This window comes from Dermacentor andersoni, chromosome 10, assembly GCF_023375885.2.
Source record: "Dermacentor andersoni chromosome 10, qqDerAnde1_hic_scaffold, whole genome shotgun sequence".
Classification (NCBI taxonomy): Eukaryota; Metazoa; Arthropoda; class Arachnida; order Ixodida; family Ixodidae; genus Dermacentor; species Dermacentor andersoni.
The window spans coordinates 67300106-67322579 of record NC_092823.1 but is presented as its reverse complement, the minus strand read 5'-3'; the positions used below and the strand labels follow the sequence as shown (position 1 = coordinate 67322579).

The following is a 22474-nucleotide window of genomic DNA, read 5'->3' as shown; positions in this document are numbered from 1 at the left end:
AGTACTGGCAGGTAAGTTGATTGCGCCAAGGGGCAATGCATTCCGTAAACCTAATAACAACATTGTTTTCACATAAACGCAGTATGCACTCCTGGAAGCGAGAGAATGTACGCACACTACTGCCGAAGAACAGCTCATTCTGATAAAAATTACAGATACAAATATTGTAGCAATGAGATTCTGCAAAAAACACACATGAGAAACTACTCTATTGTTTCCCACGAAAAAATCAATTTCACCTTCTGGCGAAATCTGCTTTAGCAATGGGTGAATTTATAGCTTGAGAATGAATCTTTGCTGTACCCTGGGTAATTTGGTATGTTTTGCGCGTACCTGTGTGCAGCGTTCCTTGCCATGATGACTTCAGCGGAGAAAAGAAGCGAGCAGATGCGTAGTGGAAGTGGTAAGTATGAAAGTTAAACATGTCTGTGTGATGCACCATGATGTTTTTTGGCGAAGCTGGTAGAGCCTTTTTATTAACCGCTAAATTCGATAGTGGTTCAGTACCTTAGAACCCCCCTTAGTACCTTTTATTATATCCTGAAGTTCTATGATTCTCACGCTTTCTACAGGATTGCATGTCTGTTTTAATCCCTCGTATGAGGAGCATTTGCAGGATGCATTAAATTTACGTCTCTAAGAAAAATATTCAACATTAAACATAAAATACTATAGGCAGTTGCAGGTGACCTCCACTTCGTTTCTTTACAATGAAAAATTTGTGAAATGTTTATTGCACAAGCATTTTTCTCCGAACAGCGTATGCAAGTGGCGCGGCAATCACCATCGCTATGTAATTGTAGACAATTGAAAATGTTGGAGAGTGAAACATTCCATTTTTTATCATCTATGAGCCGTCGACACGCGGGGGCAATATTCCTCTGCGAACATGTCGTACACGTTTCCGAAAAATACCATACATGGAGCTACATCTTGTGATTTTGTGTCATGTCCATGTACAGTAGAATATTCGGTTTCTAGGATAAGGAGAATATGAAAATTGTGTAATGTGAATATATTTTCACAACCTAGTAGAAGACGGGAAAGCCCGTGTCGAGGATGTGTAAAAGCACTTTATGAGAGCAGTGAACGTGACGTCGTTATCGTCTCTGTATTTTTCTACTCGCGCGCTACTTCAGCGTCCTTCTCATGGCCTGGCACATACCCGCTGCGACCATATAGAATTTGGCGTTTGCCCCTACTTTGAAAAAAAAAGGCATCGTCCCGATGCACCAATCTCCGCAGGCTGTGCACAGACGGGGAAAAGCCGAGGTCATGAGGGAAAGTGTGGCTTCATACGAAGCACGTGCACAACCTCGGGCAGATGCCGCCGGCGTTTGGAGCAGTTATGACTGTCAGGGAAAACTTCATAATTCACATCGCTGATGCGGCGCAGAACTGTGTACGGGCCGAAGTATCTTCACAGGAGCTTCTTAGACAGCCCCCGCCGACGAATAGGAGTCCAGACCCGCACCTGGTCACCGACGTTGTATATGACAGGTCTGTGTCGAAGGTTGCAGTGTCGGGCATCGTATTCCTGTTGTTCTTTGATTCGCAAACGCTCAAGCTGCCTGGCTTCCTCTGCGCGTTGCGTAAATTCCTCGGCACCAGTCTCGTCGTCATCGCACTCGTTTGGCAGCATTGCGTCCAACATTGTTGTCCCTTCCCGGCCGTAAACAAGGATGAAAGGTGCTACGCGTGTTGTCTCTTGGCGAGCCGTGTTATACGCAAATGTAACATATGGTGAAATGTCGTCCCAGTTCCTGTGGTAGACGTCGATGTACATACTCATCATGTCTGCCAGAGTCTTATTCGAACGTTCGGTCAGCCCATTGGTTTGGGGATGATAAGCCGTGGTCTTTCGGTGAGTGGTACCACTTAGTCGCAACACGGTATCCAGAAGCGCAGCCGTGAACGCAGCTCCTCTGTCTGTTATGACCACTGCGGGAGCGCCATGCCTTCGGACGACAGCTTTGATGAAAAATCGCGCTGCTTCGGCTGCTGTTCCACGTTGGATAGCACCTGTTTTGGCGTATCGCGTAAGGTAATCTGTGACGACGATTATCCATCTATTTCCGGCAGTAGACAGTGAAACGAACCTAAAAGGTCCATGTCAATTTGCTCGAACGGTGCTTGCGGTATCTGAACAGGATGCAGCAGTCCAGCTGGCTTGTCGGGTAGGGCTTTGCGGCGATGGCAATCCAGGCGTGTCTGTATGTAACGTTTCACGATCGACGCAAGTCTCGGTCAATAGTACTTTAGCCTAATTCTTGCCAATGTCTGAGTGTAGCGTAAGTGACCAACGGTCGGCTCGTTGTGACAGGCATGTAGGACTTCGTCGCGAAGAGATGCGGGAATGACGAGTACGTAGCTGCTGCCTCTAGGTGAAAAGTTATTTTTATAGAGAACATCCTGGCGTAAGCAGAATGAAGGCAGCCTTCTGGCGAATAACCTCTGCTTGTGCTTCCCTCTAAGTAATCGAAAAGAGGAACAAGTGCTGCATCCTCGCGTTGCTGGCGTGAAACAGCCACAGTGTCTAGCACGCCTAGAAAAGCCGTGTCATCGCCGTCGTGCACTGCAATCTCAACAGGAGACCGAGAAAGGCAGTTGGCGTCCGTGTGTCGCTTGCCCGATTTGTGTACAAGAGTGATGTCGAACTCTTGGAGCCGAAGACTCCAGCGCGCAAGCCGACCAGCTGGATCTTTTAAGTTAGTCAGCCAGCAAAGTGCATGATGATGACTGACAACGGTGAAACACTGACCATACAAATATGGCCGAAATTTCAGGACGGACCACACCAGTGCGAGACATTCTTTTTCTGTAGTAGAGTAGTTAGCCTCCGTTCTTGATAGCGTCCTGCTGGCGTAAGCAATCACTCTTTCGGCGCCATCCTGCCGCTGTACAAGCACTGCGCCAAGGCCGACATTACTAGCGTTGGTCTGAAGAATCGTAGGGGCGTCCTTATCAAAGTGTGCGAGTACGGGAGACGTCTGCAGCCGCTGCCGTAGGTCTTCAAAAGACCGTTGCTGGTCTTCACCCCACACAAAGGGGACATCTTCTCTGGTAAGATATCCCCTGTGTCGGTAGTAGGTGCAAAGGCCCAGAAAACGTTGCGCTGACTTTTTATCTGATGGCGTTGGGAAATTAGCGACCGCAGAGATTTTATCAGGGTCAGGTCGAACACCTTCACGACTAACAACGTGACCGAGAAATTGAAGTTCTTCAAAACCAAAATGGCACTTTTCAGGTTTCAAAGTTAGACTAGCTGAGCGTATTGCTTCAAAGACCGTCTTTAGTCTCTGTAAGTGTTCCTCGAACGTAACGAAGAAAACAATCACGTCGTCGAGGTACACCAGACATGTTTGCCATTAGAGGTCTGAGAATACCGGGTCCATTAGTCGTTGAAACGTTGCCGGCGCAGAACACAAACCGAAGGGGAGCACCTGAAATTCATAAAATCCGTCGGGCGTCACAAAAGCGGTCTTCTCATGGTCTCTCTCATCAACTTCTATTTGCCAGCAGCCGCTTTTCTAGTCCATCGACGAAAAGTAATGTGCGTTTCGTAGCCTGTCCAGTGAATCGTCGATACGCGGCAGCGGATAAACATCTTTCTTTGTTATCTGGCTGAGGTTTCGATAGTAGACGCAGAAGCGCGGGCTGCCGTCCTTCTTTTTCATCAATACGACAGGCGGTGCCCAATTTCTCTTAGAGGGCCGAATAACTGCGTCCTCAAGCATGGTGTTCACTTGTGTTGGTATTGCCTCGCGCTCTTTAGCAGCTACGCGATAACGATTCTGCCGAATTTGTCTGGCGTCGGCTTCGGTGACAATACGGTGCTTAGTGAGCGGCGTCTGGCTAACTCGTGACGTGGATCAGAAGCAGCTCTTATCTGATCGATGAGCTCAAGAAGGCTGTTGCGTTTCACGGGCGATAAGGTGGGACTGATGTCAACCACAGGGGCAGGCATAACCACGGTGGACGTCACGTGCTCCACTGAGAGGCAGTCCTGTAGTGAAGTAAATTCCTCGAAGTAAGCAACAGCCATGCCTTTAACAATGTGTCGACGTTCCCTGGTAAAATTCGTCAGCAGGAGTTCAGCATGTCCGTCGTGTACGTTAATTACGGCTTTGGCGATGGAAACCCTTTGGCTCAGTACCAGTGCGTCGATGTGCTCAGCGACGCCAGTCCCGGTGTTCAAGTGGTCGCAGATAACAGGTACGAGGGCACAGCTTCGCGGCGGAAGCGTGACGTCGTCGTCGGTTATGCGTAAGCAGGGTCACTGGTGTTCCGCGAGGTCGACGTCGTCTGAGCTCGTAGGAAATGTGATGACGAGGTCACGGACAATAATCACTGCACCGTACTCTCTCAAGAAATCCATCCCCAATATAAGTTCCTTACAACACTCAAAGAGAATGACGAGGGTGGCGACAAAGGTTTCACCTGTGATTACTATCCTGGCTGTGCATTTTCCAATCGGTGTCATCAACTGGCCGCCGGCAGTTCTGGTGTTGGGCCCGGTCCACGGCATCTTCACTTTTCTTAGCCTATCGGCCAGCTTTTTACTTATTATTGAAAAATGCGAACCAGTAATGACGAGAGCAGCCACTTGGTGGCCGTTAATGCAAACGACAAGATCGGCGCTGACGGCGTCGGTTACAGGGGGTGTCGTTGGAGTCATCGGAGGTGTAGGGTCGTCGATCGTCGCAGAGCCGGTTTGTCACCTCACCTCCGGTGGTCGCTGCGTCTAGTTTCGCCGGCGCAGGCTAGGGGACCTGCCCCTAGAGGCGTCAGAAAAATCGCGACGGGTCGATGGGGTGTAACCAGCCGGAGAAAGGAAACGCGATCGAGGCGTCATTGAGCTTTCTGGCCGAAAGTTTGTAGAATTTTCGTCGCAGCTACGTGCAGCATCAGACACAAGGTAATTGCAGTTGGGAAATCTTGGATACCCAGCCGCGCGGTATTGGCACGCGCGGTAAACAAGCCCTGCTTCGCCGCAATGAAAGCATAGCGGCCGGCGGTCAGCGGTGCCCCACAAATCGTTGTTTCGAAGCGGGTAGCCGCCAGGGGATTCACCGTAGAAACGAGGCGCAGCTATCGACTGGTGGCGATTCGGCACAGATGGCGGCGACTGTGACTGTCGAAAATAGGGCGTCGGGGGTAGTGGTGATGGCTGCGTCGTAGTGGTCGACGGTGTCCGCCGCACTGAAGTGGCCGGAGGTGGACGACAGACAGCTTCCGCGTAGATTAATCGTCGCGGCACCGCCTGCCAGTCGGGCGACGAAAAGGTCTCTCAAACTTCCTCCCGAACGATATCAGCGACAGAATCCACCGCTGGTGCCATGGGAGTGATCCCGAGCTGCCGGATCTCCTCTCGCACACTGTCTCGGATGACTTCACGCAGAGACGAACTGCAGCTCTCAGGTAGAATCGAGGCATTCACCGGCGAGCTCTTGCGGTCATATTGGCGGTACCGTTGCTGTAGTGCCCGTTCTATAGTGGCAGCCTCCTTGGTAAATTCGGCCACTGTTGTCGGTGGGTTCCTCACGAGCCCGGCAAACAGTTCCTCCTTCACGCCGCGCAAGAGATAGCGCAACTTCTTTTCTTCGGCCATCTCCGGGTCTGCTCTGCGGAAAAGGCGGGCCATATCTTCTGCAAACATGGCAACGCTCTCGTTTGGTTTTTGAATACGGGATTCGAGAAGGCTCTGCGCGTTGTCTCTTCTGTCGCTACTAGTGAATGTGTCTAGCAGCTGGGTGTGGAAGGCATCCCACGAGGTCAAATTTCGCTCCCGGTTCACAAACCACGTACGCGCACTCTCTTGAAGCGCTAAATAGACATTAGACAACTTTTGCTGGGAGATGCAGTCATTATAACTGGCGACACGCTCAAATTGGTCCAGACAATCTTGGACATCTTCAAAAGCGTCACCATGGAAACTTTCTGGGATCTTGGGATTCTGCAGCGTCACCTGCGATGGAGTTGTAGTGGCCATGGCGGAAATCGGTAGACACGTTCTTGCAAGGTGCTGCAAAGGGTTGAACTCGGACGTCAGGCCTCAGCAGGCGGCGACTGTATCGGTGAACAGGAGTTTCGACGAATGCAGGTGATGACGCGTTCGATATATGGCTTCGCGAAGGGGTGCCGATCATGAGGCAATCCTACCCAGCACCTCCACCAGTGTCACAGCCTAGCAGAAGACGGGAAAGCCGGTGTCGAGGACGTGTAAAAGCACTTTATGAGAGCAGTCCACGCGTCGCTTTTGTCGTCTCTGTTTGGCTGGACCAATTTGAGCGTGTCGCCAGTTATAACGACAGGGGCTCCCAGCAAAATTTGTCTAATGTCTATTTTGCGCTTCAAGACAGTGCGCGTTCGTGGTTTGTGAACCGGGGCAGAAATTTGACCACATCGGATGCCTTCCGCACCCAGCTGCTAGACACATTCACTAGTAGCGGCCGAAGAGACAACGCGCAGAGCCTTCTCGAATCCCGTACTCAAAAACCAAACGAGAGCGTTGCCATGTTTGTAGAAGATGTGGCCCGCCTTTGCCGCAGAGCGGACCCTGAGATGGCCGAAGAAAAGAAGTTACGCTATCTCTTCCGCGGAGTGAAGGAGGAACTGTTTGCCGGGCTCGTGAGGAACCCACTCACGACAGTCGCCGAATTTACCAAGGAGGCTACCGCTACAGAAGGGGCACTATAGCAACGGTACCACCAATATGACCGCAAGAGCTCGCCGGGGAATGCCTCGATTCTACCTGAGAGCTGCAGTTCGTCTCTGCGTGAAGTCATCCGAGACAGTGTGCGAGAGGAGATCCGGCAATATATGCAAACGTAGTTATGGATCCACCTGGTCTTCCAGGAGGAGGTCGAGGAGTGTGACGCCTCTCCATTTTCATTTGTTCGATGTTTCGCGCTAAAGTTATCATGTTACTAACGGGCTGCGAGAACGTGTGCTGTATGCATGACTTTATATGCTTTTGGCATATCTAAAAGTGCTATGGTAAATAAGTTTTAGAAAAAAAAACTGATTGCCTGCGCCCATCTATCTCTTTCTTAACTTTATTGTCGGTGGGACCACTCAAATATAAATACTTCCTGATTTAGACTGAGATTATTGAACAATACAGATAGGACGCGTCTAAACCTGATTTGATAAGTGAAACATAGCTATTAACAAATACTTTCACGTCTGTATTTTTATAGACATGTATGGTTCTATAATTGGTTTGATAGCGTCCCAATATCACAAAAGAGAAACACAGTGTTCTTAGTGAATACTCTTCTGTATGCACCTTTGAGTAAACTCCGAATGGCTGAGACTGCGATCAGAATGCACACTGACATAATCAGGCGTCAGGCCAAATAATAGGTCAAGTAGAACGGAGTACAGCGCCAACAGAACGAACTGGAAATACACTCCCATCGCTTCTATTTAAAGATATTGTATATCTTCACATTATTGTGTTTCGATATATTGTCAACAAATCCCATAACACAATGTCCTCATTTCGACATACTAAACCAATTAGCTGTGTCAGACACACGTCAAACGCATACATGAATTTCAAGTCTGCAACTGGCGGTTCCGATGCCTACACAATGTCCAGGCTTTAGAGGTCACTCAGATGAGTTGCTTTGTATCGCGCCCTGTCAGCAAGTGGTGGTGCCTGCGTGAGTTTTCTTAGGGACGGAACAAACTGTAGCATGGCGAAATAGGACGATGTTGTCTGATTCAGCAAGCATTTGTTCTTGACACATACGCTGTGTCCACTTTGAGAGTCAGTGATTGTTGTTGGTAATAAGCATATAAGTATGGCACACACTGATGTACGTAGGTTCTTGTTTCTTACGTTAGGGGTTTCGAAATTAAATCTTGGAAGCTACTGACTGACTTGAAAATGTGAGTTAATGGTGCCTCGAAGTAACATATCGCTTTTCTGCAGTATATGGCCACGGATGCCCGGACGCCGAAGAATGCACCAAAAGCTGCCGATCACTGGGTTTGAACGTAGGCATATGCCTTCAACCTCTACTTGAAGTCTGTCTGTGCCTCGACGACGGCTGGGAATAGACCTCGGGTGCACGCAGGCTCAATAGATGTATCCTGTTTGTCTCGAATTAAAGAATTTGTTGATCTGATTTGAATTCACGTAGCTCTACACTTTAACCCTATTTGTATTGCTGCAAGGAACTGTGCTGTAGTACGATTTATTTATTTATTTATAAAATGCTGCAGACAAGAAGTCCGAGCAGGTTCAGCAGAATATGCAAGAATATTTACACAGAAGAAGAGGTTGAAACAAACGTATGACACGTTCCTCACACAAATTCTTTGGTCATAAGATGGGCGACTAACAAAAATTTATTCTTGATTATAATACAATATATCATTAGCAGTGGTATTGTAATCAAGTATAAATTTTTAACCTTTTCGAGACTTGTTGGACGGTTCTTTTACATTGAATCAAAACTTCGCTGTTAATAAGCCCACGCAACACACGTGCACGTGAAACTAAAGTAACAAATCGCGCATTTGAAATCATCAATAACAATTTTCAGCCTGCACGTGTGTTACACGCTCCGAAAGCAACGTAGAGATTTTGGACTGATCGATTCAGTTACGTATAGTATAACTGTATTATTTTTATGCTGCCTTGTGCTGAATGAAAGTGCTTTTGTCTTATCCCGGATGAACTACAGCAAATGAAGTGAGGGTAAGCGAGACAGTCGAACTATAACCGCCAGTGGACCACTTGCTTTGGCCACCACCTAATTGCAACCATAACGTCCAACGGAATAGTTGAAATGAGCCGTAAGGCGTTCCGTTCTCGTATCGCGATTTTCCCTGAAAACTTTGCAGATTCCTCGAGCTGTGAAAATCTTTGTTAGGCGGAGTATATTGCAAGCACCTGCTTAGTCAGCCTTGTACGGGTTCCTTAAAGCGCTAAGAGGTTGAAAGAAAGATGTTTATTTTTTTTTTCAGATTATTTTACACAAGTAACAATCACTTGGCGCATCTGTAGCTGAAGGCAAGTTGAAGGTCCGATAACAAATATAAAGAAAATGCTAGCACAGCACTAATAAAATAAGATAAACAGTAATTGTATATACAAAGTTCTTCAATGTCAATTCACAAGTCAAGTGAAAGTAAATGAATAGATAAGAGTACCAAAGTGCAGTGTAAGGGGCACTGTTCAAATACAGGAGAATACATATCTCAATGTAAGGATCTGTACTATGATGCCAATTTCTTTTACGTATCCCACAAGAAATTTCAAACCATATCGATTAGTGCCGAACTGGTTGATAAAGCATACAATTTTTGAAATTCAATAAGTACATAATGAGCAAAAAACGAGAGGAATATTACATTTCAAAGCATACCGAAACAACACAATCGCGTCATACTAATTGCATAGAAAAGGCAGAAGATAGTCTAAAAATGTAATTCTATTGCTTTGTACAGATCTATCAACAAATTCATGATTTACTCTATCCTTAACAAAGAAAACTGCAGCGTTATCGGAAAAGTTAAAAAGCTGTGTGTGTGTGGTTTGCGAGCGTACGTGTGTGTGACAACGAGTGTACGACAAAAACAAAGATGTACGCCATTCTATGACCGCAATTACGTAATTTCTACGCCGGTCATTTGTGGAGAGGCTACGAGATGACGATTGTTGGGTTCATCATAGGAGGTGGATGAGGGCGAACGAGAAAAACACGATGGTCACGTCCCGAGCTACTACGGTTTATACAATCGCACATACGCATGACTATGTTATGTGGTGTGTGGTAAAGAAACGACGGTTCTTGTATTTCGGCGAAGAAATCTACGACTTCGTTAACTTCGGGGAACACGGATTCTGTACGACATCCCAAAGCTGGTACGTATCATAACAAGTTACGAGGAAAGAACTTCGCGAAGTGGCAAGGTCCCAGAGATTGTGCAGTGGAACACGGTGCCTCAAGGCACGAACTGTCAAGAGGAAAGGAGGTGACAAAAGGCATGGGGGTGTACGCGGCAAGTGTCTCAAGGAGATGGCTGGCATTGGGACGAGAGAAGCGTACTTTCCCAATTAATTTAAAAGAACGTGGCCCTAATGGTTAGAGCACGCGGCTGCGGTGCCCGAAAGCAGAGGACTGAATATTTCCTAAAGCGAGGCGTAACAGAAACCTACCCACCCACTGCGAAGTTAAACGGATGCTTCGTATTAAAATACGTGGTGCTAGATATGCGGTGCTTTGATATTTGAACTAATGAAGAAGGTTCTCGCAATATTTGGTTACATACGCTTGCCGTCTCTAGCGCTCGCGTGTGTTGCTGTCAAAAGAGAGTGGTACAGCTCGACTGAAACGGGCCTTACAATGCCTGTAGTCGGGCAAAATAGTTCTATTCTTTTGATGTCCGTCGAGATCGATTGACAAATCGAAATTAATTCTGCTTGACGGTCTAATAGACCCTCTTTTTTACCTATTTAGAAAGGAATGCCCTAGTTTAAGTCACGCCGTGCCTAGACTCACTTTCTAGATCGTACAAAAATTATGATTGCTGGAATATAAAGAAACCGCAATCCACGAATCATAGGAGTGTGATCGACGCAAAGGCCTGCATGTAGTTTTTCTGTCAGCTTTACGAAATTAGAAAGTACAAAAGGAAATCGCGGTGAAATTGTGAATTGTTTCAAGAACTCAGGTCTCTATTTCTGTGTCTGCCTTCGTTAGAGTATTTCTGCAAAGCGAGCGCAATCAACCGGTGATTGACTTTTCTCAGTTTCCACTGGTCGCTTACTTGTAAAACTATTGTAGGTTTAGGAAGGCCAAAGGAGATCAAATTGTAGTACACTTTCTAAAGCCTAATGACGCATGTTTCAGCGAAATAGAGAAAGTAAACGTAAATAAAATGATTTATGCTAGAGAAGTTACCTGCTAATGGTCCAAATAATTCAGCCTAACCAATATTTAAGGGTACTAAGGAATATTGAGGCCTACTTTGAATTACTTTATTATGTATGGCTCGTAATGACTTATTACAGGTAATTAGGATGAGCAAAGGTTGGGTGTCAATATTTATGATTACATCCCCTAAGCCCATTGAGGAAAGAAACCAGAGTAGAGGCCCCGGCCAGAACGAATTTGTTGGTTAAGGTGTGTCGAGTCAAGTGCTGTTTTTCGCTAAGGAGCACTGGGACTGATACGCCAAACATCAAAGTTCCCATAGCAACCACGCTCCTGAAGATCTTGCTGCTGCTCCAGTGCAAACAAAAATTTTTCGCCAATGTATTTCTCGCAGCATATTCTTTTTTTTTTTTTGGCGAGACAATTTTACTTTGGCGCCTGGTGTGTAAGCTCGACCGTTGTGTTTTGGTTCTGGGTGTTTGACATCTCAACAGCAACATAGGCATTAAGGAATCACGGCGTGGGTTTCAGTCATCTTTTTCAAGGTGCCACGGAAAAACACAGGATAGTGGCTGCTTAACCGAAATTGTTACGGAAGCTTCGGTGGCTTTGTCCTGACGAGCGTCGGCAGCAAACACTTCCGGCGGCTCACAGCAATGCAAGTTCAAAGCACACGCGTCACTGCTCCGGCGAGTTCATTGCTGGTACAAAGGAAGATGTTACGTCAACATGGCTGCATTTCCGGCTTCTAAAACGCATTAGACCTCTCGTATTTTGCTGCTTTCAGCCTATATTGAGGCCAATGAGTAATAAGGTTGATAAAGATTATTTCGTTCAGTTAAAATTACCTATAAATCAGTATATACATAATTCCAATATAACACCAAATAAGATTAATTCCTGCTAAGTAGGTTAATTAATTAAATAATTGTAACAATCCATAGAAATTGCAAGTCATTTCAACCGTGGTATGACTACCTTGTCAGATAGTGACGAAGAAGTCTTTTCAATGGCTTAAAAAAGGAAACCGAGAAAACCTCGCTTTTCTACCTACGATCCGACGCCGTTGTATACATCAGAGGTGAGCGTTGGGAAACAATACTTACGCGCTATCGGACAAGCCCCACTGAGGTCTTTCTGCAGCAGCTAGCCTGACTTTGCTGTATTAGTGACCCGTTTCCTTAACTATATTTTGGGCGTCGCCTTGATTGATCATTGATCACATGAATGCGCATCCGTAGCTCGCCTCCGTTGCCTATGTGTTTACAACAAGTTCGCCTGATGCCTCGTAGGACTCACACTAGCTCCGTTTCAGCGGTTATCCTAGATGGTGACTAGGGGAATGACATTAGATGGAGCATAAACATCTTTGTTACGTGAGTGCCGTTTTGTAAAAGCGTCTTCAGCACTGAATGCCTTGAGTCCAGGCGGCATCCACGAAGCTTGAGCCGCAGCTTCAGAGGACGATATAAGTGCTTTCAGAGTTCATTACGCCTCGTTGAAACGCGTCGGCTATCCGTGCGAGGGGGTATACGTCCCTGTTCGTGCTGTTGTGCGGTCGACAATAATTGATGCAGAAACGCAGGGCTATTTGTTTTTTCTTCACAAAGACCACAGGACAAGGCCACGGGCTTTTTGATGGCTGGATGATGTTCTGGTGGAGCATTTCGTCGAATTGTTGCCTTATAGCTTCACGGTCTCGAGTCGAAACGCGGTAAGGGCTCTGGCGGAGTGGTCGAGCGCGCTCTTCGGTTGTAATGTGATGCTTTGCAACTGGTTTTGTCGAATCCTCGATGACATCGGAAAGGAGTCTTTGTATCGTCAAAGAAGACTTTCGAGCCATTGTTACTTAATCATGGGGAGGCTTGGACTTATGTAGTAGGCCGGTTCGCGAACTGCGGCCGTCGAGGTTGATTCGGCAAAATCTGAGAAGACAAACAGATTGCTGGTTTACCCAATTTCCTTGAGGTATGCTATCGCGGTGCCAATTTTCCGATCGAGCTGTAGAGGTTCGTCGCTCTGGATGACACATTTTAGGCTTGCGGATGTTTCAATGCCGACGGAAATGACAGTGCTGGAACGAGGCGGGATGCTGACTTGTTTCTCAAGTACACTCAAGGCAACGTAGCTAGGAGCACTCCCCGGCGGTATCGTTTGATCTTCGGATAGCCTTATTGACTGACAACATTTCGATGATTGCGCTGTGTTGGCTCAGGAATTTCATACCCAGAACGACGTCTCGTACACCGTTGGAGGATAAAGAAGGTGGCAGGGTAGGTCCGGGTATCAACGGCAATTCTTGCCATGAAGATTCCATTCGCATTATTAGGTGTCCTCCAGCGGTCCAAATTTGAGGGCCGTTCCAAGCAATCTTGGCTTCCTTCAACTTAATTGGCAGCGAATAATTCACTGATGGCGTCTTCGTAGGCTCCAGTGTCTACAAGCGCACTGACTGTGACCGTCGAGAAGCACGCCATGGTCTGTGGCTCTCTGCCTTCCACTGCAGTTAGGTCGTTGTGTCGCATCACGGTTGCGTCGCGTTGACCTATGGCTGGTACACGACGTCGTCTAGTTGTCTTTCCTCGGTGAATTCTTGGCTCCCAGGCTTCGTCATGGTGGAAGCGTATCATTGCTGCGTCGTCGAAATGGATCTTGAAGCGTCATCGTCCGCGGTGGAGAGCCTTCGTCGTTTTGACGTACATCAACCGCACCTTGACAGGTTGGTGCTGTTAGTTTAACGGATAGGGGCTTACGTACTGGCCGTTGGCTGAAGCAGCGTATGGTCGGCGCTGCGGCGACAGATAGCATCCTAGGCGAACTAGCACAGTCATCGGGATGTCTATTAAGTTCTGGCGAGGTAGTCGGCAATGTCACGAGGGCACTCCCCAAGCTGTAAAAGCGGCTTGTGGACAGCGAACTCTCTCAGTCCCATATCGGGTTATGGGTGTCGGCGGCGCACATGGATGACTTCTCTGCAGTAATAGGTGGTGGTGCGGTGAGCGCCAAATCTCCGTCTTCCTCGCGTAGAGCCGCTGGACGATGGGCGGGCGTACTGGCGGCTGCTGCTGTGGACGATGGAATTCCGGCGTTTCAGGGCCCTGGCCAGGCCGCGGAGGCGGACCTTGACGGCGGGCGACAGCAGCGTAGGTCATCCGTTCCGGCTCGGGCTGCGATGATAGTCGTTGCATCTCAGGAAGTCCAAGCGATCGCTGAGCTTCTTTGACAATGTCTGCCATTGAGGCCACTTCAGACTGCGACCTTCGAAAGAGCTTCTGCACTTCCTCGTGAATGATTGCTCTGTGGTCTCCCGCAGGTCATTGCTGCCAAATGCTTGGACGTCGGTGTAGTTTCCGGTCAGCGGTGACATTGCATTGTCCGCATATCGAGTGTGTTCTCAATAGTTGTGGCCGCGGAAATATATTTGGCAACTGTTTTAGGCGCGTTGCGTATCAATCCGGCCAAGAGCCTTGCTTCAAACCGCGCATACGGAAGCGAACTTTTTCCTCTTCCGACATGGCTGGGTAGGCGTGCGTGAAGACGCGAGTCATCTTCGTAACGATCGCGATGTTCTATTTCGGCAGCTGCATGCGGGTTTCCAGTAGAGCTTCGCCTCGTTCTTTCTGCAGATTGCTCGTGAACGCCTGTAGAAAGCCGCTGCGGAACATGTCCCATGTAGTCAGGGTTGATTCCCGATTCTCAAACTCCGTCCTAGCGGCGTCTTATAAGGCGAAGTACACATGCCGGAGCTTGCTGTCGGGGTTTCAGTTGCTGAATGCAACGGACGTATCATATGTTTTGAGCCAGTTATCCGGGTCTTCAAGTGATGATCCACCGAAGGTCGGTGGCTCCCTGGGCTGCTGCAGCCCGATGGGGGATGCTGCGGCTGCCATTGGGGTTAAATTAGCAACGAGCTTCCTAATCGTTTCAGGCAAAGGTCCATACTCCGTAGGCAATACTTGCAGCCTGCCGCTACCTCGCTGGTTCTTGGTGACGCAGCTGCTGTCTTCCGAGTTCGGGCTTGGGTCACGACATTGTGGGAACATGCGGTAGATGAACGCAAATCACCTCCACCAGCTGTCACGTAGTAGTGACGAGAAAGCACACAGTAAGGGGGGGGGGCAATACTGTGAAGGGGGAAAGTAACGATTGTTGGCCGAACCTGTGCCCACAAAAACAGTCTTCACTAAAAGCACGATAACGGCGAACACAGTCGGCGATCGTCCAAATCTGATATGCCGGTCAGGCGCGTCAGCTTTTAAACATGAGTCATTGAAGGGTTCAGAGCAACCACTGGTGTCCGCGTGTCTTCGAGGAAGTGCCACACAATTCGTGTCGTGCACTCAATCAGATCACACAAGCTTCGGTGACAACAGACAGCAGATAGAAGCGTCGATAACATTCGAGAAACTTCCGATACATGCGGGCACGTCCCGTGCTGAGCGATAACATTGGTTAGAGGACGAAATCACGCAGACAAACAAAGAAAGACAAAACCACACGAATAGAAAAACACGTCGCCGCAGCTCGCACAATGCATGACCAATCGGCACGTTAAAATACGGAACGGAACATATGAATAAACGTTATGAGCCTCTCCTCTGAAGCAGGGCAGTGGTTGGCGCCACCAACTGGCCACTTTGGACGAGCATGCGCGTGCAGAGGTGTTGCGGCCTCCGTGATGCCTGAAATATTAACCAATAAATTCTCGTTTTTGCCGTGTTGCTCACAACTACATATTCTGTGGCGACATAAAAATAACCATCAAACTTTGTATACGGTCCGCTAAAGCTTAGTGCAGAAGCGTTTCTATGAGGTACTGGTATGACCTTCGAGATCTGGTTATAATATTCTTAGGGAGGTGTCGCTGGGTCTTGATTTCAATGATTTGACTATGGTAGAAATACTGGAATGCCTGTCTTGAAACCCCTCCGTGATGCTTTCCACTACTGCATGTGGCTTCGGCGCCGTCGCTTTCTTTCAAATGACTTACAGCAGCTTTCGTCAAAATCAGCCTCTGAATTTGTTAGCGTGATCTCAAAGCTACGCATGTGCAGTGTGGGATGTTTCCTTGCGCAGTTTAGCTCTTTCAGTCAGAATCATCATATCTGCGAGGGTTAATCGCTTGTTTGGCGCATGATACACCCGTCTAGTCCCCATTTCCTTCCGTGTCGGTCTGTTGAATGTGCGTTGGTTGCATTTCCGTCGTCCGTGCCTTGACTGTTTGTCGTGCGGCCAACGTAGAGTCCTAAAAAACCGCATGTATGTGCCGCGTGCATGTGTCCCATGCGTTGTGTGGCACAAATGTGCGGCAGTGTACGATGTGTTTCAAGCGAAGAGCTGCAGTGCACTCCAGGGAGCAGACGCAGCCGGTTAGAAGCAATTTTCTGTGTTTCTTCATCATATTTGTGATATACGTGCATCTGTGACAGAAACCACAACGCGTTTCTATGACGTTGTATTGTGAATGTGTAATTTTGTGTGTTGTTCGCGTTCTTCAATGAGTGTCCTGATAAAGTTGTTGTTGCTTGATAGTAAAAATGTCTCTAATGGGGTGGAATTATTCCGGCTTCTTATTCCAGGCGAATTGCAGTCGTTAGTTTTTTTACAAGATCTTTGCAATGGAGCTCTGCACATCGCGCTATAAAGCAAAGTGTGTAAGCTTGTTCCAATAGGTGAATTTGACAATGATGTTTCAATATCCCAGCATGTTCTCATGGCTGAGAGCTTAGAGTAAGTTAAAGAGAAATCCATTTGTCTACTCATCTGAAGTAGTGTATGTCATTTCTTCATGTCATTTGTTCATACTAGATCTTTATTTGGCTTCGCTGCTGGCTTTTCGATTTAAAAGGCACATTGAGATACTGTTGAACAGTATACATTGCAATGTACCGACATGAAATTCGGAGTATTACATATTGTGCTGGCCTTAGTTACTCCATAGGTGTATTTATATGAATACACAAAATCCGATTCTTCCATCGCATGTAGTTTGTGATTCATGAAGCAAAAATGATTTAAGCCTGTGATGAAAGAATATGATTGGACACAATTTTGCAATTCTGGCAACTGACCTTGCCACTGAATTATCGTGCATGGGGGATGCTCATATACATTAGACTTGTCTATGGCGCAGAACGTGGCCTGTGCAGCAATTTGCTCACTAGAAAATAACCTCCTTCTCACACTACTGCAAGAATGACAGATGTATCGAGATTTACTATCAGTATTTATCAGTTCTTCCCTCTCTTCAATTTGCAGAATTCTTATCTGGTCCTCACATAATGTTTAACATAAAATGCCGTAAGAGCAAGCATTATGAAGCGTGAATGTCAGGTATGAGTGCAAGCTTTCAGCAAATCACTGAAAGCGTTTTTAATAAAGCCAGAACCAGAAACTTCCATTTATCTGGTGTGGGGCTGCTAAGCACGAGGTCGCGGGATCGAATCCCGGACACGGTGGCCGCATTTCGATGGGGGCGAAATGCGAAAACACCCATGTACTTAGATTTAGGTGCACGTTAAAGAACCCCAGGTGGTCCAAATTTCCGAAGTCCCCAATACGGCGTGCCTCATAATCAGGAAGTGGTTTTGGCACGTAAAACTCCATAATTATATATATATATATATATATATATATATATATATATATATATATATATATTTATAATATATCATAACCGCTTTGTTACGTGCCTTCACATGAATTGTAGGAATGGTAGGCATTTGTTATCAATTACACTAATGTACTTCGAAGCTACTGCTTTTCCAAAGCTTCATATTAGCCAACCAGGTGAAAGCTGGAGACTGGGATAATGCAGAATAATATACATAGCGCTATTTTTCGTTCACTATTTAATGATTTTCCCGTGGAACTCCTGCTTGTACCGTAGAAAACATTGACCATAGAGGCTTCCATACTTGTCGTAAAGATTGAATTGTAGGGGAATTAAGAAATAAAATGTAATTCTAAATTGTCACGCTCTAGAAATATACAGGGTGTTTCAGCGAGCACTTTAAAAGTCTTTAAATGTTTCCTGTGGCAGATATCACATTTCTAGTTCATGAGCTAACCTACTCGAAGCGGCAGACAATACTTGTAAAAAAACTGAGATCGAAAATCGAATAATTCATAAAAAATTCACTAATTAAGCTTCTAAGTACATTATGGTTTATATTGCAATTTACAAATTCTATCCATGGAGTTCGCAAGGCGGATCCTCTTGGAACGAATTTTCAATATGACACCAGTTTCGAGACACAAATTCCCGAACTTTGCAGAGAATTGCATTGGCATTTCAATTAAATTGTAAACAAAACTTGTTTCATGCACTGAACCACAGAAGTAACTGTAACACCAATGCATTCCTCCGCGAAGTTCGGGAATCTATATCTCGAAACCGGTGTCGTCCTGAGAATTAGTTCCAAGTGGATCCGCCTTGCAAAGTCCACTGCTATAATTTGTAACTTGCAATATGAATCATATAATAATTAGCTAAAATTTAATTAGTGATTTCTTATTAATTAATCAATTTTGCATTTCAATTTCTTTTGCGAGTAGTGTCTGCCGCTTCGAGTAGACCGGCTCATAAACTAGAATTGAGCTATCGGCCGCAGGCAACCTTTAAAAAATTTTGAAAGTATTCGGTGAGACACCCTGTATGTATATACCGCTAGCAAGTACTATAATACGTTGAATCGACAGTAAGTAATTTTGAGAATGCATAGACCAGGTATTTAGGATCTGCCTTAACTCCGTTGTCTAGTCCAGTTCTTGCCTAGACTGGTCGAATACAAAGAAAAAAAAATTAGAGAATGCGCAATCCTTGCTTTAGATAAAAACTAGCGCAAAAAGTAGTCTAGCTTTAATCATTCGTGAAAACTGGCGAATTACTATATGTGATTTTATGAGAAGCCAACACTGACACCAAGGATAACATAGGGGAAATTACTTGTGCTTAATTGATGGAATGAAGAAACGATAAGTTAATGGAAATTAAAGCGGATGAAAAAACAACTTGCCGCAGTTGGGAACCGAACCAACAACCTTGGCATTTCGCATGCGATGCTCTACCAATTGAGCTACCGCGGCGTTGTTTCCCCATCCACTTTCTTGGGTATTTATGTGTACTAGTAGAACCCTGTGAGTGTTAGCCAGCGCCACCACTCACAGACCTTGGCGGCGGACGTGGAACGTCCTTGTTGCCGCAGGCGTCACGAGAACATGATCATTTTGGGTGAAGGCAACTGGTCAATAAACCCACATATGCTACCTGAAGGCATCAATATTGCCGGATTCGAGACCTTGGTTATGTAAAACGAGAAGAAAGGGGGTTAACCGAGGGGCCCGATTTTTATTAGTGATATCATGACAAGCCAACAAACACTGACAGCAAGGACAAAATAGGGGAAATTACTTGTTCCTGATAGATGGAAAGAAGAAACGATAAGTTAATTGTACCATGAGACAGACTAAATGGCCAAACTGAGAACAGTACGTTTGATCTTCTGTAAAATATGAGGTGCCTAGTGAAGGGGTACCGAATGAAGTGGTAAGATATTTTTTAAATCCGTAACAAGTAAGCATTTTTGTTTAAAGAAGCGAATTTATAAAAAAAAAACTGTATTTACCGATCTCACAGTGCTCATGTATCTCATCTCAAAAAGGTCTCATGTATCTCACGTGCAAGATTCATACCACTCGTGCCTAAGCTTCGGAACCGTTCTAGCTTTGACGTGCACTTATTGACAGATATATAGATCGAATCGAGGCCAGATGAGGAGAGTGGTAGGTGGCAAAAAATTAATTTGAGGGGCCATAGCACGAAGTTTCATAGCAAACACTTTCAGGTAAGACACCATTTGCACGTTGCCATAATATTGCCTATGTTCATCTTCACCTGCCTAAACCATGGTTTATGGCTCCGATGTGCACTTTCAACCACGCCTAATATATGAAGGCACTCCAAAGAACTACTGCGACAAAGCTTGCTAACTTACTTATCCCAGATTTTTTTGCACCGGCAGTGTGCATACACCACGGTTGTTACCGAAAAAGGCAATGCCTCAACTGCCCACCTGGTAAAACTTGTCATTACACTCAGCGCAGCATTTACTTGCTTCCGAATGCTTAGTATCCTAAAACCATGGGTCTGACCAGAATACTCAAAAACACTGCGGATGTGCTTTCAATGTAGGTTTAAAACAGTCAAATGAAATAATACACCCTCCCACCCTTCGTGAAGTTTGCGTTCCCTTAAGCGCTGATACGATTCCTCCCTTTTGGCTTGTTTCTCGAGCGTAATACCACCATGGAATAGGCTGTTATTTTACCTGACGCATGGGAGACCAGCACCGACGATGCATATCCATTTGCCAAGTGCGCCGAAGAAGTCCGCTGGTCAATGGATTTCGAGTTGGCTGTCAGCAGCGAACCACGACTGACCGGAGCAACTCCTGTTTCTTGCTGCGTTGCTGATGAAATTTCGGTCTACAGCGAATTTCCAACTTGATTTAGAACGCACCGCATGGTACATTCATGCCACCAGGTTGAGGCAAGCATGTAGAAGAATAGACAACCTGACCTTAAACGTAACAACAGTATTTTAACCAACCGATATTGACAAATGCTGTAGATGTCAAATTTCTATAATGGGTGCATTTGGAGAACCACATGGCAAGATTATAAAGGAATGATTTAGCCTCTGAAGCATAGCTTGTGGGGCCAGGATACAGAAGTGCTGTATGAAGGCTTTCTGTACTTCAAGAATAGGTATAGACTTAACCTATATTGCCAGGCACCCTCTTAAACAGGCACCTTATATTTTACGGGATTTGAACAGTGCTCACCTTATTCTAGTCCTTCATTGCGTCTAACCGTAAGAAAACACGTATCATTTTTGGCTGATTTTGACGTTGTACGGAAAGGAGATCGATATGTTCTGTTTAGATTCATAAAGCCGCCGCCCACACACCTCATGATCTCTTCAATTTGACTAGACGTGTTTGCAGTGTCGTGCTGCAGATTTAATTGTAAAAAAAAAATAACATGCTGTACAAGAAAAATGTTACTCGAGTTTCCGACGGGAAGCAAAGGTCATCAAGGTGCACGATCAACTGTATTTTTTAACATAAGACCTGGTTTTACATCATTGATACTTTAAAATGAGCTAGGATGCAAAAAAAAAATAAACGAATAGTGGCTTGTTTACATAAAGCTAAAGAAAGAGATGCGTAACAAAAGGAAAAGCAACGGAATGAAATTTGTTTTGACTACACTGGAACAGTCTTGAAAGAACACGGACAACAAGGTTCGCGTTCATTGGACCGTGCATACCAACCAAATAGTTATAAGATGATCACGAAACACATTCTTCAACGAATAATAACCGATGGTGGTTGCCGCAATAGTTATGTCGTTGCATCCCGAATAAGCGGGTTTTATTACATGTTGCTGTGCCCGGCTTGACCAAAGATCTTTATGCTTAAGGAATGGATGCAGAAGGCAACAACGGCGTCCTCAGATTCGACCCATGTCTCTGATTCGTTGTCTGAAATTCCGAAGAAAAAAAAGGTTATTTCTGCGCAATCGATTTTCGGCGTCATCAGCTGCCACTTTTAGCAGTACCAAGTCCTGAGCCACGCCGGGGCTTTGCCCTGCTGATTTTCCAAAAACAAGGGAGTGCCTTGAGAGGTATTTTTTCTTGTCCAAGGCACTTAATCCTTTCCTCGGTGTTCTTTCAACTTAGACTCGATATTTTTTCCCATTCTCGTAAGTCTATCCGTAACTGCAAATGCCCCCGATCAATACAATGTATTGTTTCCAAAAGACCTGGACTTTCAGTAAGCTCTGTCTGCCTCGCAAGTTCAGTGACGTCATCAGGCCCTCAATATTCCTAGATAACAGCAGAAGCATGTTCGTGGTAACAGCATGATAAATGCAAAGCAGGCACATTGAAGCGACACGTTGGAACAGATAACGAGAGTCACTGGGGCGTGACACCGCTACAACGCTACAAGGCGATGTGAGCTTCGATAGCTGATACAGGCTTTCAAATAACTAACCTGGGTTACAAGCAGCCGTGAGTACATGCACAGGTGGTGTCGAGCCCCACTGCTAGGACCCTGGAGTAATCCTTATGTAGTCGCACCGCTATCATAGTTGGGCAGGTTACAGCGCAACACAAGACAATGAAGAAAGAAGGTTACCTTACTATGAATCCCAACCAACTGCCCCAACTTGCCATTTTAATGCACCGGTGTCGTCCATAGTTGCCAGATGAAATCCGCAACCCTGCCCAGATTTGGCGGAGCCAATCCGTCGGAGTGCAGGAATTCACGGTTACCGATGTTGCCAGGGAAGTGCCGTTGCTCGCCGGTAGGGGTGTCCTCAGTCGTCGCTGGAACGTCGAAGGCCACGGGTGGGCGGTGTTTCCAGGCAAGAAGGAGCATATGGGTTACAAGCAGCCGTGAGTACATGCTCAGCGGGGTGTCGAACTCAAGATGTCCTGAATTGTAATGGAGCTCTTTTTTTCCCTCCTTGTTTTGTTATCACAAGTGTGAGTAGCAGTGCACGTCAACTTA

General features: G+C 46.1%; 1 protein-coding gene and 1 long non-coding RNA gene across 2 annotated transcripts in view; one reads left to right on the top strand and one right to left on the bottom strand.

The window, feature by feature from the left end:
- LOC126543465 (uncharacterized) overlaps positions 1-22020 on the bottom strand; it is a 37464-nt gene extending 15444 nt beyond the window's left edge. Inside the window, exon 1 of the mRNA XM_050190583.3 lies at positions 21956-22020. The gene's annotated coding sequence lies outside the window, so the exon portion shown is untranslated. The remainder of the gene's footprint in view (positions 1-21955) is intronic.
- Positions 3965-8144, top strand: LOC126543995 (uncharacterized). Its single transcript, XR_011890368.1, has 2 exons — positions 3965-4215; positions 7943-8144. It is a non-coding gene; the product is annotated as an uncharacterized lncRNA (long non-coding RNA).
- Positions 22021-22474: the final 454 nt, after the last annotated feature.